At 38.7% G+C, this 17,309-nt stretch overlaps 1 protein-coding gene and 1 long non-coding RNA gene across 3 annotated transcripts in view; one reads left to right on the top strand and one right to left on the bottom strand.

Moving 5' to 3' along the window:
- The window catches only part of PIP5K1B (phosphatidylinositol-4-phosphate 5-kinase type 1 beta), a 285,967-nt gene that overhangs the window by 262,149 nt on the left and 6,509 nt on the right, over positions 1 to 17,309 (bottom strand). The window lies entirely within an intron of this gene.
- LOC129144847 (uncharacterized) lies at positions 580 to 12,610 on the top strand. Its single transcript, XR_008549566.1, has 3 exons — positions 580 to 657; positions 11,890 to 11,979; positions 12,538 to 12,610. It is a non-coding gene; the product is annotated as an uncharacterized LOC129144847 (long non-coding RNA).

Below are 17,309 nucleotides of genomic sequence, written 5' to 3'. Positions count from 1 at the left end.
GCTGACTTTCACCTTAATTGCTGGCACATCCAGCTTTTTTTGCCAAGCTTCTTTATCTTCCCCTAATTAAATGTGTTTACCTGGCTCATAAATACCCCCACATTTGATTCATTTGAATTTTCTGTTGCCTCACCATCCCACTTTTGCCCACAATATCTTACCAAAAACCCTGCATATAAAAAGTGATAGGAAGTAGTACTTATTTAGTTCCTTCTCTCTTGTTCCTTTATCTCAATAATCCTCTCAATAATACATTGAAAATAGGCAACATTTGCCTCACAACACTTTGCCAGGAAGACAAAGAAATGAGATCATTTTAATGACTGTACACATTGCAATGTCAACTTTGCTTCTCACTTTCCCATTCCAGAATATATACACCCTATCCCAACATTAAGAGTATCGGAAATTGTATTGGCAAGACAGATATTCATAAATTGATGCAAAATTGATATTCACATCATAAACTAAAGTTACTTGGTAGACTAGATATTCATAAACTGATGTTAAATTATCTAGAAGCCCACAAATTGTGACATCAAGAGTTCTAGAATAGTCTCTAAGATTATCAAGCAGAATTCAAACAAGACCCATGACCCTTGACACCAAATTATTATACATGATTAAAATGATCTGATCCACAAGCTCGTGCTAAAGGTAACTTGTCTTAACAGTGGTGGTTATGGAGGTCATATCTTTTTACTGGTTAATGATTGAAGCTATCAGGAGGCGCAGCCATCGACTAAGATTGCAAGGAGGCCGCTGCTTTCATTTCACCTCATCTCAGGGATAACCCTTTCTCATGAAAAGGGGACACATTAGAACAATATCTTTAAATTCAAAACAACTGAAAACTCTTTATTCCTTCTCCTGTTTCTGATTTATATTTGTACTTAGTGTATACATAAAATGGGCAGGACCCATTCAAGGACCCAATGAAATCCTTAGTGTTTACTGTCGAGTTCCAATATAATCTGATGTGACAAGCCCAGGAGTTTTATTTCTCAATATAGTGCAGGTCAAATTCCATTACAGTGACTCCTGGGGGCTTACTGAAATTCCCCTTTCGGTAATTTAGTTGTAAATGATATTAAAGTGTGCTATTTGTTCAGAATTGGGAAATTTGTTTCTATGGAATTTTCAAAACATAATTGGGTATGGGCCCTGATAATAAATCTAAAACTCTGAAGTAATTTTTTTTTAAGAAGTCAGTTTTTAAATTTTTTTTTAAATTTATTTATTCATGCATACAAGAACTGAGGTACTGGACAGATGTGCAGGAGAGTGAGAAGATTCACCAGACACAGAGCGGGGAGCAGAACAGGCAGACTGACTGAAATACACTACTGAAGGGAGCAGTAGGTGAGACAGGAGAGGTCTGCTGCACCATGTGTGATTCTCAAGGGTCGGCTGGGATCAAACTATGCAGCAGAAGCTGCGGACACTTCACAGTGCCACGCTCAACCACCTGTGCCACCAGGGGAGGCCCTCTAAGTAATTTTTTAATCTAAAAGTAAATTTCATCTGCTGATCTAGCTCACTTTTTGAGAGTCAGCATTAGTTCTAATTAGTCTTGAGACGTATTCCTCAATTGCCTTATCTTTTGTAGGGAGCATACAGTGGACCAATTTCTGGTTATTGAATCAGGTCCTCCAAATCTTGTTGACCCTGAGAATTCTTTTGTACATCTTATGATGTCCTTTCTTTATGTGAATTGTCTTATATCTCCATATCATATTCACATACCACCTAAAACACAAAAAGGAAAACAAAAATACTCCATACTTTCTCTTCCTTATAAATATACTTGATTATAAACTTCATAATTCAGTTTTTTTTTTAGTAAAATAATTTTCTATAGGCTTTTCCATACAATTTTTTCTTCAGGTAATAAATATATTGTCATAAGCTGTTATAGTTTAATTTCCCTAAATGTTAGATAATGAAGTTATTTTTAGTTTTTCATCATTAAAGTTAATATTGTTCTAACAAGATTTTTTTCTCTTGATTTTTTTCACCCTGAAAAGAGAAATTACTGGATCTAAGAAAGGATATGTTCAGTGCAATGGCTTTTGTTAAATATTGTTGGACTCCTTCAGGAAGTATGTACTAATTTGAATGCTACCAATCATGTACAAGTACTTTCAATTTTACAAGTCATACAAACATCGTAACTTAATTTTTTTTTAAATCTCAGTTACCTCAGGCTGCATTCTTAAAAAAAAATAACTAGTATGGGTGATTATTTTTACACAAATTAGTCTTTCTGATATATACAAATGCTAGTACTTAACTTCTAGCCATTAGTCCAAATAAAGACTAGTTGTTGAACATAATCATTTGTGTGCTTTATATATCCTGAATACTGACCTGTGTTTGTGTGCAGATACATTTCCCTATTTCACTGTTTTTCAAAAGTTTTGGTTTAATTTTTTAACTTTTTAATTTTTTTTTACATCATTGTTCATTTTTAAACAATATTTGCTTCCTCCCACCCCCTCAGGTGTAGTCCCCATAGAATTTCCTTCCCCAATGCACCCGTGCACCATCACCTCAGTCCCCTGTGCTCCTCCCTCCCTCCCTCTGATGCCTCTCCCTCCTCCTCCCCTGCAGGATGTCTCTGATTTATAACTGCCCATTTTTGCTTTGTTGTGTTTTGTACTGTTATTACTTTTTTACACTGATGTCTTACTTGGTTCCCCTATATTCCTGCTATAAGTGAAACCATCCGACATATTTCTTTTTCCTTCTGGCTTATTTCACTGAGCATAATTCCTTCTAGCTCTATCCATGTTGCTGTGAATGGCATGAGTTTATCTTTTTTGATTGCTGAAGAATATTCCATTGTGTATATATCCCACATCTTCTTGATCCAGTCATCAATTTTTGGAAAAAGTTTTGGTTTTATTGGTTCTATTATAATTTCTTAAAACAACTGAACATGTTGAGAAATTATCTCACTTATATTTTTGGTAAGTAAATTAGACTAGAATTTTTAATATTTACCAGAAATAAACCAAGATAGAATTTTGTCCTAGATAACAGAAATGAAGGATTTATTCACACTTTTCAACAACCATTTAATCTAATACACGTTTATGTCTCAAGTAAGCAAATCAAAAAAGTTCTTAAAACATAAAAAGAGGACTATCTGGATATTTACTGTCTCCATTCACTTGAATATTTTAAATTCAAGCAAACCTTTCCTTCAGAATCCCTTACCAATTATGCAGCCCCCAGATCAATCTCCTAACGTAGCCTTGCAATTACAACTTTTTAGCTATAAAAGACAATTTTTAATGGTAATCAAATATATTACCTTCATTAAACATAGGAAATAATCAGTGACAGGGTCATTAATGAGCATGTCTTTGTAGTCACAACTTAATTGCAGTTGCCGCCATTAACCCCTTTTAAGAAAGGTATATCTTACATATGGTGAATGCAGACACTTTCCCTGATTCTCAGAGGATCTGATTTCCCTAGCACTTTACTCAAACCTTCACCCACCAGCAAAGTGCTTTCACTTCCAATACTCTTCTTGAAATATTGCCTCTTCAAGAGATACAATGCAGGAAGTTCCTGTTGATGTCCCTTCCCTTTTCTCAACCTTTTAATGACTTCTCATCACACTGTAAGTAATACCAAAGTCACCATCAAGTTTAAGAGCCTCTGCTTGTCCTTACCCCAAGACTTCCCCTCCACAGCCTCAGCTCTGGCCATCCGCACAGTACCACAAACAGGTGCCCTGCTCCTGGACTTTGCACTGACTACTCCTGCCTGGAATGCTTTCCCCCTATCTACACAGTCCACTTAGCTACCTCACTTAGATCTACATTTGTTATGGACTCAATGTCTGCAACCCCCCCCACACACACACTTACTATGCTGAAATCTTAACACCCAAGGATGGTATTAGGAGGTGGGGGCTTTGCAAAGAAATTAGGTCATGAAAATGAAGCCCTTGTGAATGGACTAGTGCGCTTGTCAGAAGGGCCATGGCCAAGCTTGCTTCCTCTCTGTCTGCTCTCCACCATCTGAGGACAGAGAAGTCAGCCATTTTGCAACAGGAAGCAGGTTCTCGCCAGATATCACATCTGTCAGCACCTTTACAAATATTTGCTGTTTAAGCTTCTAGCCTGCAGTGCTTTTGTTCCAGCAACCAAGCTAAGACAATGTTCACGTGTATTCTCCTCAGAGAGGACTTCCTGGGTCTCCATTTCTAAAATAACATTCTCCCACCAAAATCATCACTCTATTCCTTATTCTACTTTATTTTTTGTCTCCATTGTCTTCATACATTTTTCGTGATCATTGGCCTCCCCCCAACTAACAGGAATAGTCCTAGTACTTAAGACCCTATTAATAGGCACTAAGATATCTACTAAAGTATGAACGAACTAAATTTAAGTATCATTTTAGAAGACAGTCTAGAGAACAAGTCTAGTCATCTTAGAATCAAAGAGCACCAACTATATGCACCGTGGTGGGGCCTTATGCCACTGTCCAACCTGACGCACAATATAATATCAGAGCTAAGAGAGGCAGTTCTGGAACTCAGCCACCTGGCTTTGAATCCTTGCTATGTGGCCTTGAATAACATACTTAAGGTCTCTGCTCTGCACTTTCCTCATTTATAACAATGATAGTAACAACCTGATGGGTTGTTGTGACCATTAAACAAGTTAATACATGTTTATTCTTTAGGAAATGCCTGGATGCAATAAGCACCTGAGTAAATGTTACATCCTGATCAACAAGGACTATAATTTTAAGGCCCCCCTTTCCTTTATACAGCCTCATAATTGTACACTAGTTGCCCAGGATTTCTTACTTTATAATATTCAGCTCTTCACCTCTACCCATTTTAGTTACTTCATATTGCTTTTTACCTTTATGTTCTAATTACCAACACACCAGTGATTTATTTTTATTGAAGAACTGCATATACGAGGTAACACATCACTATAGAAGACTTCATGAAAGCAACTGTGTCTTGATTTCCCTGTACTTGCCACAATTTCCTGTCTCCTAAGACAACTATTCTAAAATTTTTCTGCTTTGGTCTCTTGGTGGTTACCTCCTCAACTCTGGATAACATGCTTAAATTATCAGTTCTTGATTCACACCAGGGACTTTGTTCATACTTCTCTGGCCTCCTCCCAAAATTTGATATATTATTATTCTAGTTCTTCTATTTATTACCTTTGCAATTTTTAATACTCAAGTCTTCATTTGGTTTACACCAACTTTTTAAAATTAAAACACTTATTCAGACAACTTAATTGCCTCTATAAATAAAGCCTAGTCATACTACAAAATAGAATTAATACATGAGTTTAGCAACTCAACAAAGAACATATAAGAGTAGCAAATAAACACATAACAAGAAGTTCAACCTAATTCTTTAGCCACTAGGGAAATACAATTTTAAACCACAATGAGCAATCACGACACACCTTTTAGGGTAATTCAAGTGAAAAAGACTGATCATATCAAGTGTGGATGAAGATGTGGAGCAACAGGAACTCTCATTTGCAACCATCAGTAACGTAAGATGGCACAACTCCAGAATTCCACTTTTTTTTTTTTAAATAATAAATTTTATTTTTATATTCCCCATACAATTGCAACCCCCCCATTCTGACCCCAATCCCTCCCCTCCCGCCCCTCACCCCCCAAAAAGTGTCTCTGGTTCATAGTTTTTTGTTGATTTTGATTTTCGCTTTCTTATAGTTATTCATTTTTCTGGTCCCTTATTTAAGTTTTCTAGATTCCTGCTATGAGTGAGACCATCCAGTATTTTTCTTTTTGGCTTATTTCGCTGAGCATGATCCCTCCCAGCACCATCCATGTTGCTGCAAATTGCATGTGTTTATCTTTTTTGAATGCTGAGTAATATTCCATGGTATATATGTACCACATCTTCTTAATCCAGTCATCTATTTTTGGGCATTTGGGCTGTTTCCAAAGCTTAGCTATTGTAAATAGTGCTGCTATAAACATAGGGGTGCAGGTGTTCTTTGGAATTGATGTTTCTGTGTCCTTTGGGTAAATACCTAGGAGTGGAATTGCTGAATCATATGGAAGCTCTATGTTTAGTAGGTCCAGAAATCTCCACACAGCTCTCCATAGTGGTTGGACCAGTTTGCACTCCCACCAACAGTGCAGAAGAGTTCCTTTTTCTCCACACCCTCACCAACACTTGTTGTTGCTAGTTTTTTTAATATGTGCCATTCTCACTGGTGTAAGATGGTATCTCATGGTAGTTTTGATTTGCATTTCCCTGATGACAAGTGATGTTGAACATTTTTTCATATGCCTGTTGGCCATTTGCATTTCCTCTTCAGAGAAGTTTCTTTTTAGCTCTTCTGCCCATTTTTTGACGGGATTATTTCCTTTGTTGTTGAGTCTCATCAGCTCTTTGCAGATTTTTGTGATCAGTCCTTTATCATTAGTGTTGTGTGCAAAAATGTTCTCCCAGTTGGTGGGTTTCTCTTTGTTTTTGTTATTGTCTCTTTTGCTGTACAGAAGCTCTTTAATTTGATGTAGTCCCAGCTGTTTATCTTTGCCTTCACTATCACTGCTTTGGGTGATGTGTCTGTAAAGATGTCTTTGATGTGCAAATCCCGTAGTGTTTCGCCTATATTTCCTTCTATATATTTTATGGTTTCAGGTCTTATGTCTAGTTCTTTAATCCATTTTGAGTTGATTTTTGTGTATGGTGTGAGGTAGTGGTCAAGCTTCATTCTTTTGCATGTAGCGACCCAGTTTTCCCAGCACCATTTATTGAACAAACTTTCTTTGCTCCAATGCATAGTCTTTGCTCCTTTGTCAAAGATTAGTTGACCATAAATCTGTGGGTTTATTTCTGGATTTTCTATTTGATTCCATTGGTCTGTGTGTCTGTTCTTGTTCCAATACCATGCAGTTTTGATGATTATGGCTTTGTAGTAGAGTTTGAAGTCTGGGAGTGTGATGCCTCCATTTCCTTCTTTTTTATTCAGGAGAGCTTTGGCTATTCAGGGTTTTTTGTGATTCCATATGAATTTCATCAATAATTGTTCTATTTCTTTGAAGAATGACATTGAAATTTCGATTGGAATAGCATTGAATCTGTATATTGCTTTTGGAAGGATGGCCATTTTAATAATGTTTATTCTTCCAATCCATGAGCAGGGGATGTCTTTCCATTTCTTTGTGTCTTCTTCTATTTCTTTTAACAGTGTTTTATAGTTTTCTTTGTATAGGTCCTTTACCTCTTTTGTTAGATTTGTTCCCAAATATTTGATTTTTTTTGTTTCAATAATAAAAGGGATGGTTTTTATGATTTCTTCTTCTTCTGATTTATTGTTTGTGTATAGGAAGGCTACTGACTTTTGCATGTTGATTTTGTATCCTGCCACTTTACTGAACTGATTGATGAGTTGAATTAATTTTTCTGTGGAGTTTTTGGGGTTCTCTATGTATATTATATCATCTGCAAATAGTGATGGTTTGACTTCTTCTTTTCCTATTTGGATTCCTTGGATGTCTTTCTCTTGTCTTATTGCTCTGGCTAGGACTTCCAGTATTATATTGAAGACAGTGGTGAGAGTGGACATCCTTGTCTTGTTCCAGATCTTAATGGAAGAATTCCACTAACTTTTAATGATCATGTCTTAAGCTCCCATTTTAAGAGATGAAGATATTAGCATATTTATATAACCTCTCCTTTTTGCTTCCCCATCTCACCTTTTATCAGCTACATTTGTAATCTGTCAAGGTTGCGACCATGTGCAATCTAGCTTACAAGCATAATTAAGTCTGCCATTCTTAGTCCACAGTCTGACTCTAAGGACAGAATCTGGAGAAATAGACCCTGACTGATTATGATATGCTACTATACCCACTGCCTGGCTTAATAAGAATTAAGATTTCAATCTTTTATTACAGATCCAGGATCATGACTACACACACAGCTTTGTGATCCCCATACCAACAATGATAAACACTTATTAATGCCCCTCTGTTTTATCAGGTATTATCCAAGTCAGTGACTCTAGTGCAACCCCTCTATCACTTGATATAGGTCATTAAACTACAAATATTTCTATTAATATTTGAAGTTTTATGCCTAATTAACCTCAAATGACCTGAAAAGAGCCCACGTGTTAAGAGTGCTTCCTGGATGACTTCTAGGAGTTCTCCTACTCTATATAAATAGGCACTAATTGAAATAGTGACCATCTCTGTATGCAAGGTACAGTGCCATGAAGCACATGCCACACAACCTAATCTGAATAAGGCAATGAGCCTATTTAACACACTAAGCACCACGTCCGAGTTTGAACTCATCATTTGAATTATTTGTTGCCCACAAGCACTTCATTTTTCTTCACAAGTAATCCTGAATTCTGCTTTCTTCAACAAACCTCCATATCAAGATGTATATCATTTTGAAGATTAAAGTATGCTGCTCTCCTCATCCATGTTGAAGATGTGTTTACATTTGGGAACTCTGATCAGACAGACTTTAGCAAAGGGTCCCACTCACATCCTTAGTGTCTGGGCATTGGGGAGGAGAATCTCTTTTATGGGAACCCTGTCACAGCAGATGCTGCAGCCTTTGCTTCAGATCTCCTTACCCATAGGCTATAAAGGCAGCTGTCCGGAGCCTGACCTCCTGCAATTCCTATGAAATAAATTCTCTAACATGCAGGATGCTTTTGTTCTAAGGATCTCAAAGGCCATCATTCCATTTGGCCTCACAGTGTGCCTTTGAACTAGGCCAGGGACCAGTATATAGATTCTCATTCCACAGATGAGAAAAAGACAGGCACAAAAGAGGTCAAGACACTTGAGCAGAGGTCGCCAAAGTGTCAGGAAAGGGGCAGGATGAGTCAGACCCCTGCTTCTCAGACCAGAGCTCTCAGTGTATCCTGATCAGCCTGTCAAATGTATGCAAAACGTTGCTTGGAAACACAGAACTGCTCAACCCAATGAAACCAGGAGATAAACTTTGTTCACAATAAGTAATAGTAGGTGGAGGGCAGCTGCCAAAAGATATGTTCTCTTCTGAAAGTTTCAAATAGTGAGAATGACAAATGACAAGAAGTTGCCTCCAATCTTGTAGCCCGTTTTGCTCATTAAAATTTTTTTTCTGAGTGAGAAACAGAACATTCTAACTATAAACACATTGTAAGGTGGCACTTTCAATTTACTTCATGGTACATCAACTGATATAAATCCTTTGAGTGATTCTACTCTTAACTTTGTTCTTCTGAATAAGAATTGGAATTGATAAAAAGTATTAGGAGCATCTGGGGTGGAGAAGACACAGAAGCCATTTGGCTGGGTGGGAAACACTAAGTGGGAGAAAAGGTGGTCTCTGCTGTCTGGACTCCTGTCTGATCAAGACAGATAAGCAGAGAACAAAAGTCAGCCTTAAGAGTCTTAAGAGAGGCCTCCCTGGTGGCGCAGTAGGTTGAGCGCAGCACCATGAGGCTGTTCACAGCCTCTGCAGCGTGGGTTCGATTCCCGGACAGCCAGGGAGATACCCACATGGTGCAGCAGACCTCTCCTGTCTCACCCGCTGCTCCCCTAAGCAGTGTATTTCAGCCAGTCTGCCTGTTCTGTTCCCCACTCTGTGTGGTGAATCCTCTCACCCTCCTGTGCCTCTGGCCTGTACCCCAGTTCTTGTATAAATAAGTCTTTAAAAAAAAAGAGTTTTAAGAGCTCAGTCAAAAAGTGAAAGACAGATTTCAGATGCTTTCACTCATCTGTGGAATATAAAAACAAAAAACCAATTACATGCAAACAATAGAAGAAATAAAAATTTGAACTCCACAAAAAAGCAGACAATGTCTACCAGAGACAATAGGGAGCAGAGGGAGGCAGATGGGGTATGGGTACTGGTGGTTTGGTGGAGGCTAAAAATTTAAAATAATCAACTTGCAATCACTCTTATTATTATTACTGATTCCAGAGAGTGTCCCTAAATGGCTGAGGTGTTAAATTTTTTTTTAAAAGGTCTTAAAAGCAAGAACACCATACGCATAAATGCCTGAGAAATCACTTCTGGAAAGTAAGTGTGGGGATGCATAGGATCAGAGCAGCCTTCAGAACAGCAGGGGATGTGTGGTGTCAGAAAAATCTGATGCCATTTCCTTAAACAGAGGAGAAAACGAAAGAAGTGTCAGTAAGAAAAAAATGGGACAAACTACAGTGAGAAGAAATGAAATGCAAGTGAAGATCAAGGAATGATGTTGGTTCCCCTTTTCTCCAAACCCAGTTAAGGAAGCTTCACTGAATCCCACGAGTCCCATCACTGGTGAGATATCCCAACACTATTTCCATCTTGAGCCTGTCTCATACTAATGGACAGTTTCCTTTTAGCTCCTTTACCTACATGCAGTGCAGCTGTCTCATTCTTGGCCACTGTCACTGCTTGAATCACTGCTTGGAGGCCAATGACCATAGACAGCCAATGTCTCCATCACAGACCTCTCTCCTAGAGCCATGCTCAGCTATTTCAACTTCATGTCCAAAACAGCACTAAGCACAGCTCTCCCACCTCTGACCTTCCTGGTCTTCCTCTGCTGTCTCTTCTTGGTGCTTCCTCTCTCAGATGATCATCATTCTCTGTTCTCCAGCTACTTCAACCAAAAGTCTGAGGATCATCTTCTACTCCTGTTCCTTCAAAATTCTTATCCAAGTGGTTATTAATTCTCCCTTCCAAATCTCTAATCTGCTTACTCCTTCCCATCATTCAGGTCTTCATTCTCTCTCAGGTAAGTCATCTCCCTATCTCTCATCCCTTCCCCTTTCCATTCATTTCCTAAACTATAGCCTATCTTGCTGATCTAACATAAAACATGAATTCAGCAATAGCCCATGAAAACCTTCTAGTTGCTGCCTTATTGCATATAGAAGAAAAATTCCAACTCCTTAGCACATCTGACCAGATAGGGTCTGGTCTCAGACATGGTCTGGACCCAGCACACCACTGCAGCCTTACCTTCTCATACCTACACCCACCCTGCTCATTATCATATTACACTGCTCCAAAACAAACTAAGAACCTTTACAACTTCATGTCTTCTTATGTGTTGCACCCAGCACAGAGTAAGAGATTAAGAAAGGTAGTTGGTATAATAGAAGGATGGCAATGAAAATTCTGGACAGTCACATAGGACCAGACTCTGCATGATCTTATGGACCGAAACAGGCACTAGAATACAGACTTAGTAAAGGATCTAAGGATTCTGGGGTATGGCAGTGACAAAGTTATGATCTCTGGTAGCAGATAATTAAAAGAACTGATTAAAACAGGGTGGAGAAGGAGGTAGGAAAGTCATTGGCAAACTGCTACAATAGTTCATGTAAAAGGCACTAAAACAGAATATATAAGTGAAAATAGATGAGAAAAATTTTAATTCCTTAGGCCTTGGAAGTTAAACAGAAACAAGCTTGCACAACATGAAAAGCCTGCTAAAATTTCTAGAAGGTAAAATAATGAAGATACCTGATGAAAACTTAGAATTTGGGAAGGGGATATGGATTGAAAACTGCTGGTATAGATTCCTTAATAGAGGCATTTTTCAAAGAGTTGAGACCACAAAACCAGATGAGAGGCTAAGAGGGAGTGAGGCAGGAGTTATTCAAGTATTCTAAATGTCATAGGCTGGAAAGCAAGAGATGGGAAAAAGACTATAAAAGTTGCCCATAAGCCAGGGTGCTTATTGGGAAAGGAACGTGAAGCGTTGGAAAGGTTTGAAGTCAGAACAATGATACTTAAAAAACAAAGGTGTGGCAAGGAAGTTGAAGCAAAGACACTTGTGGTTTAAGGAAATCATTCACTCAATAAATGCCAATTTACAACTGTCTTTGCACTGGACACTTTTCCAGGTGCTGGGAACAGAGCAGACAAAATACAATCTCTCTCCTTATGGAACTTTACAGTCCAGTGAAGGAAGCAAGGAGGATACCAATGAAAAGGTAAGGTACAGGAGTATCACTGATCACCTCCAAAACTGCTAGGCGTATATGTAGGCTACTCAACAGTCAGCTGTCAGATGCTTCCAGAAGTCTTTTGACATATGTAGAAAGTGATTATTTATTAAATAAACTCTGTACATTATGAAATGATGCATCATACTTACATTACAAATTGCCTGAAGGAGCTTCTGAGAAACTGCAACAATAAATACTAAAGCCTAACTGCACACACATCTAAAAAGCAGAATTTTCATTTGGTTTTCTATAAACAAAAGTCATGTTTCCCTCTTAATCCTTTGCATAAGACTGATTTCTCATTTACTCCATTCTCCATAAATCTTTATCATTCTGCTAAAACTACATGGTTTGGGAAAAACAGTAAGAGGGTCTCACTTAAATACAGCTTGCCAAAGCAATGGTGCTATTGTTCTTGTTTTCATATGATGAATTCAGAAGCCTAAGAGTAGTCCCATTCACATGACTCCTTAAAATCAAGTTAAATTTTTCACACTCACCTTACTTATTTTGTTGAGACTATTAATATTTATTTTCCAACAGGAGCTGGAGATCAGAAAAGTTGGGGAAATTTTTTACACAATCTCTCTTATGGAAAAAAGGAATATCTTTGGAATTCTATAACCCCTCAGGGTTATAAAAATGAATCTGTAACCTAAACACCCATAAATTACTGCTATGTTTAAGGAAAAAGTTTATGAAAATATGCTTCAGAACATAATGTAGTAAACACATAGACAGGTTATAAAGATAAAAAAAAAAAAAGACACATGGCTATCTCAATCTTAGACTTTCAATCTTATTTATCTGAATGGCCCAAAAAACATGACTTAAGAAAAACATGTTCTTTATTGCCAGTGAACGAAAAAAAACTTGTTTGCTTCCTTTACAAGTGGAAATCTTCAGACCCTCCATCAAAAACTGTTTCTATTAAAAAAAAATTCAATGCATATTATGAGTCTATTTGGGAAGCACAAGTAAGACCAAGCATGGGTGTTACTTGAGTTCCCAAGATCATAACAGTTTCTCCATAGTAAATAATGAGTGACAGGATCATCACTGCTGAAATAGGGACAAAGAAAATTAAAAAAAGACAGGTAAGTTTTCAAAAACAGCAAAGCAGAGCCATTTGGTACAGGAACAAAGAGCCTTGCCTCCCTGCAGGGATCCCAAAGTTATCACATTATTACAGCATAAAAGATATACTTTGTTCTGTGTTTTTTTATTCGAGGAAGGTTGTGACAACTTTGGAGGAATTTTCACCAGAAATTAACCATAACATATTTTGACACTTAAAGGAGCAAGTAAACCCTTAGCAATCAAGAAATTTATTTTAGAGTAAAATATATGCCCCTAAGTTCTGAGTGGCCAAGAGTTTCCTACCCTGCCCTCCAGTCATTTTGTGCTTAAATGGCCAATTTCAAATGAGCAGGCTTGACAGCTTGATGAATTTTAGGCAGAACAAAAAATATGATGTGAGATTGTCCTTGACATTTTTAAAAGGGTGTGGTGTGGCGTGTGTGTGTTTACAGTCTTAGATGCTTGCTAAAATAAGCTAGTATGAACTTTAGGGTGAGCATTAAATGAAAAAATATAGACATGCCTCAGTAAAGGCCATATTTCATCATTGCAGCTTATTTATCCTCTATAACAGATAAGGAACCTTATAAGTCACTTTCCCCCAACTCCCAGTTCTATCAAATATCAACTCTCCAGATTTCATGAGACTTTGATAGAAATTAAAACTTTAATTTAGGTTGGAGATCTTTAAGGAGTTTTTAATTTACAGCTTCCCACGAACCCATAGAAGTAAAAAGAGCACTGGTGGAGGAGTCATGGTCGGCTCCTCAATAAACGGAAACCTTCCTGTGAGTTTCCACAAGGCAGCACTGGAGGGGTCAATAGATTAAATTCATGCTTTCCACATTGCAGCTCTCAGCCCACCAGGGTGGAGTAAAATCAATTTTATGGACCAGGCCCAGTGTCTAGTAGAGGCTGGAGGTGGGAGGGAACAAATTAGAACAGTAAATCTTGTGTAGTGTAGCTAGGTATTGTTTCATGAATCCTTTATTTTGAATATATTTATTATTTATATGTCTATACTGGGTTTCAACATAGTGTGGCCATAAAGTGTTGCACAATGGCCTAAACGTTTGTGTCCCGCCCCCCCCCTTTCCCCAAATGTATATGTTGAAATCCTAAGGATCAGTGTGAGGTTATCAGAAAGTGGGGCATTTGGGAGTTAGGTCATGAGAGTGGGGCCTGTATGAATAGGATTAGTACCCCCTGCCACATGATGATACAATGAGAATTTGCAGTCTGGAAGGGGATCTCACCAGAATCTAATAATCTGTCACTTAGATCTGGACTTTCTACTTCCAGAGCTGTGAGAGGTATTTCCTGTTGTTTACAAGCCCCCCAGTCTGCGGTACTGTGTTATAGCAGGCTGAACTAAGACAGGTTGGTCTTCTTTTATTCACCATTCAAGTGTTACTGAGTAACCTGAAAAGCCCTGTGCAAAGATTAAACTCAAGCTTATCTTAGCCAACTTCTGTTAGCTAGTTTCTCTAGACCCTGTGATTCTTTCTTCCATTTTATCCAAAGATACCTAGAAGATCAAGGATGATGCTTTATCCTCCAACTCACTCCTTTCTTCCTCAACTACTGCCAGTCCTTGAACTAGCACTTTGGTTCTTTGTTAGAGTGAGTGCGGCTCATGGATTCCCAGAGCACTGTTAAAAACTTGGGATTGGGGTTGGCCCGCCAGGTCCCTAGCCACACTCACATTTTCATCCTGTACCTGTAAGTCAAGAATGTGGGCCTGACACCAGTCCAGGTGCAGAAGACACCGCAGGAGGCTTCTACTTTGAGCAACAGATGACACAGCTCCTTCCAATCTTGACCAAAGACTCAAAGAGTTGGGCAGTGTTGGGAAAAGTTCTCAGAGACTGCAAGTGTTCCAAATGTCACCAACCTGAAGACTCCCAAGGGCCAGAAATGTTCCGTCTCCATAAGGAATAAACTGGAAGTGGAAGGGAACGATTTAGCCAGCAACAGCTAAGGTCCTCTCCAGATTTCTCAACTGCTCTGCCTGCAATATGGACAATGGATTGAAGGAGGGCTAGGTGGACTCAGCAGCCCAGGAAGCTCTGACTAGAGTCCAGCACAGTGATGAAAAGTGGGATTATGATGGAGCCAGCAATGAGAAGTAAATGGATAGAGGATACTCAGGAAGAAATCAATAGAAGTTTGCAATGGATCAGGTGCAGAGGATAAAATGAACAGGGGGTTGGGGCACAGGATGGTTCCCAACTTTCTACCTCAAATAACTTGGTGGCTAGCAATGCTCATCACAGAGCTAGGGGCCCCTGAAAGAGGACCAGGTATACAAAGAAGTAAAATTTGAGCTATCTTTGAGCTATCCTAGTGCAATGACAAATAATCTGGAGCTCTCAGTTAGGCGATAGAAATTTTAGATTTATTCAAGATTTCCTCTTTTCAACTCTCATTCCAAAATTACATTTTTAGGTGCAAAGGCATGAAACAAAGAAAAGTATGTGAGTTTTCAAGAAAATAATCCTTCAGAAAAGGATTGGAAATTTCATGCTACCCCTTTTCTGATTGCGCTCATGAGCATGTACCTAACCTGTTTCCATTTCTTCCTCTACCTGAAGATGAAAAGAAATAGAATGAGAAGTGTCTGGAATAGAGAAAGTTCTCAGCAACACTGAGCCGAGCTATGTTTATACCTTTTTTTGGACACCCCAGAGCACTTGGTATTGTCCTCCTGGTCAAGGGGTCCATCAGTATTTAGCATATTGAACTGACTTGAAATATTCTGAGAATTGTCAGAAAACCAGTTTCTTCTTCCAAAATAACCATTAGCTCTGAAAATTATTTTCTGACACCCTGACATTAGTGTGTCCTCAAGCAACACCCAAATATGATCCATATGGAAAGTGTCTTACGCCCTCAGCACCTACCTATCCTGGTCTCTCTCGTAGTCCTGGGAGAGACCATTACTTGGGAAGGTCAGGGACGTTCATGACACACTCCTGCAACTCTGGTCTACACCTCAGCTCCTGTATGCATAAATGAATCAATCTAAAAAAAAGAGTATTTGGGGTATTCTGAGGTGCTAGATACCCAATGCAGTCTTAGGGATTTGTTCTCTTGTAATCCACAGGGCTCTGAGAAAAGCCAAGACTGGTTTTACTCTCCCCTGGTATTTCTGGCTGAGCAGGCAGACGGCACCCTCTCCACACACCTGGGATTCACCCAGAATATACTGCAGGAGACTTCTACTTTGAAGATGAAGCAGCTCCTTCCAATTTTGAGTGCGCCATCAGGACCATCTGGAAACTCATCGATACTAGGTTTGCTGATCCCCATCTCCATAGTTGGACTCAGCTGGTCTGGGGTACTGGCTGAGAATTTGCGTTTCTAACAAGTCTTCTTACTGCTGTTGCTGGTTCAGGAATCACATCTAAGGCCACTATGCTGGCTTCTTCCCTGGTGTTGGGCTATTGCTGTATCTAGTACTTAGAGATAAACCAGTGGAGACTGGGGAGTTTTTACCTGAAGTGTCATAGCATTTACTTGTATATTATCCCCAAGTTGTCTTGATTAGTAATTTCATATGTTGGTGATTTAGGTAATTTCATATATTTGTGATTTAGGTAATTTCAGGCTCTATTTTAACAATATTGGCATGTTTTATGCTTGATAATTTCCACTTATCTATTCTCTGCTATTCAGTTTTGAGTAAACGACAAGGAATAACTTGTTACATAGAGATGCTGTTCCATTAACATTTGTTCACAATGTATTCACCTAAACAAGTGTCGTTTCCTACTCTTCAGGGTTCGGTACCACCCCAATGGCATGGTCATAAGGACGACAGTTCCAGCCTTTAACAACTGTCTTCCAGTGGAACCTGTTCACTTTGAGTGATCTCAGTGGGGCCCAGTTCATCTAGATAGGACGGACCCGTGTTATTCCTCATTCATTTAAATATTTACAGGGCACCCACTGTAAATATTTACAGGGCACCTACTGCTGGTGCAAAGCACCAGCAAAACAATTTCAGAAACATAACCTCTGTTCTTAAAGAGTTTATCATCTTGGATTTGGTATCATTTTTGGGCAATGGTGATAGGAAATCAAGTGAAATACATAAATGTGTTAAGTATATATTACGGTAAGTGAAGAAAACATATGAAGGTGTCCTTTAGGTGAGAGAACAGAGGAGGCCCTAAGAGGAGGTGACATTTAAGCTGAGTAACTTAGAGAAACCTAAAGTCCATCGTGGTCTG

Source organism: Talpa occidentalis, unplaced genomic scaffold, assembly GCF_014898055.3.
Source record: "Talpa occidentalis isolate TD23 unplaced genomic scaffold, MPIMG_talOcc4v2.1 talOcc4.7, whole genome shotgun sequence".
Taxonomy (NCBI): domain Eukaryota; kingdom Metazoa; phylum Chordata; class Mammalia; order Eulipotyphla; family Talpidae; genus Talpa; species Talpa occidentalis.
The sequence above is the reverse complement of the archived record's forward strand: the minus strand, read 5'-3'. Positions and strand labels throughout refer to the sequence as shown.